The sequence below is a fragment of the Rousettus aegyptiacus genome, unplaced genomic scaffold (assembly GCF_014176215.1).
Source record: "Rousettus aegyptiacus isolate mRouAeg1 unplaced genomic scaffold, mRouAeg1.p scaffold_m13_p_10, whole genome shotgun sequence".
Lineage (NCBI taxonomy): Eukaryota > Metazoa > Chordata > Mammalia > Chiroptera > Pteropodidae > Rousettus > Rousettus aegyptiacus.
The window spans coordinates 68,504,720-68,507,015 of record NW_023416285.1 but is presented as its reverse complement, the minus strand read 5'-3'; positions in this window follow the sequence as shown (position 1 = coordinate 68,507,015).

Below are 2,296 nucleotides of genomic sequence, written 5' to 3'. Positions count from 1 at the left end.
CTGGTCACAACCCTCTTACATGATCATTCCAGAAGATCTTGTCAGAATATAGCCAGTAGTAATCTCTGGTGGCCATAGGACTATAATTGCTAAATTTTATTGACTAGAATTTTATGTAAGATGTATTACCAATAACTTTAAAGTGCATTACCTAATGCTACCCTGAACAAGCCAGATCCTGTCTGATCTTGGAAGCTAAGCAGGGTTGGGCCTGGTTAGTACTTGGATGGGAGACCACTGAGGAAGATCAGGTGCTATGGGCCTAAAAACTAAGGGATTGTAAACTGACAAGGTTCTTGCAATCTGTGAGGTCAACCAAGGGTTGCCTCACTTAAAAAATAATAAATAAATAAGCAAATAAATAAATAAATTAAGATGCCTTGCCTATACCTATGCAGCAGGGTTATAGTTTCCTTCGCTCTGCTTTTTTTTTTTTTCTCTCTCTCCAAATTTTGAAGTAATTTTTTTGGAAATGTCAAAGTGAGATGTTTTTAAACTTATTTTTAGTTTATTCCTTGAAATATAAAATAATTTTATTTTCAGTTTCTCTGGTTGTAGTGCTTTTCACCTTGATTCGCTATTGTTGTAACAGTTAAAACTTTCACATCAATCTTGGATAGTCTAGGTTGCTTTGTTACTATTATGTAATCTACAAAGTATTCTTAGATGTCCCAAGTTTTTCTCTATTTCATGTTTTATTTTCCTTACTGTGGTTACATGAGTTTATTTTTATTCTTGATTGTTTTACACTAATTTTTCTTTTTTACTTTGTAATTGCTTGTCTGCTTTTATCAGTTCAGTTCATGTCATACCTATCAATTTTTATATTTCTGTTTATTGTTTTTATTTTTCTTGCAGTTATGAATTTGATTGAATTTTAATTCAATGCATTTTTTTCTAGTTGATGTTTATACCATTAAATACTGCCCATTTGCCTGATTAAATATATATTGCATTCCAACTTTTTTAAAAGAAATTTTTTGTACATTTATTGTGCTGCAATTATGGTATAATTATGACTTCTTTTTCTCTTTGAACCATTATTTCAATGATTCTCTTATGTGATTGGTGTTTTGGCCCCTGCTTTTCTGAAGTCTACAACAAAGAGAACTGATAATCAATCAATCAATCAATCAATCAATCAATGTGTGTATATATTTATAAAAGTTATTGCTTATAATAAATGCTACAAAGTGAATAAATGAGGCTCACATCAGTCATATATCAAGAACAGAGAACAATTGTGGAGGCCCACATTTATAGAATAGTCAGAAGATGCCTCCTTTAGATTACAATTAAGCTTAGATCTAAAATATAAGAAAGAACCAACAAAGCAAATTGTAGGGGAAAGAATAGTCAAAGCAGAAATAATAAATTATGCCAACGTTCTTAGTTGTGAATATCAGTGTCTTAGAAATGGCACTAGACATATTTGTAGATGACAGCAAGGCCTGCTTTTGCAGAACTTTTTAGGAAATAAGTGGCTAAATTAATTTATATTAACAAATAAATCTTAAACTGCCATGTGGAGAACAGATTACAGTGAACAAGGGTGGACATGGAGGGAGGCTATTGATTCAATTTAGGAGTTCAGGAGAAATAATGGCAATGGCATTCACTACCTCACAGTGAAGCTAGAGAGAAATAAATTCTGAAGGCCAGCACAACAGGTATGTAGTGTGTATGTGTTTTCCCAGAATATTGGAACAAATATTCATTTAAATGACTTACTTAGAATATATACTTTTTAATTTTCTACCCTACCTACCAATCCACCAGTCTTGGGTAGGCTGCTTTGTAAATTGTATATTTAGATAACTTACTTGGCCTAGAAGGCACTTAAATTAAGGAATAAACATATATCCCTGTATTTGTGTAGCTCTCATTTATTCAGAATAATTGGAGGAATGATTTAGTATAAATATATAGGTTATAGCATTGCTATCACTAAAGAATCCTGGGTTCTATTATTTAGAGCTTCTTAACTTATAAAGAAAAAAAAAATTGCAATAGTTAGTATTACTGCGTAAAGTACCCCCAAAGGTTATTGCGTGAACCAATCATGTTAATATGCTCACAGTGCTTATAGATTAAGAATTCTGATACGGCCCAATGTGAATGGTTTATCCCATTCCCATGTCTGGGGCATTAGAAAGCAAGATTAGGTTAGAAGTGATGTGGCTCCTGAGGACTTAAATTATCTGGAGTTATCTTCACTCACATGTTGAATAGTATGATACTGGTTGTCAGCTAGAACTTTAGCTGGTCTAATGGCTAAAATACCTGCATATTATCT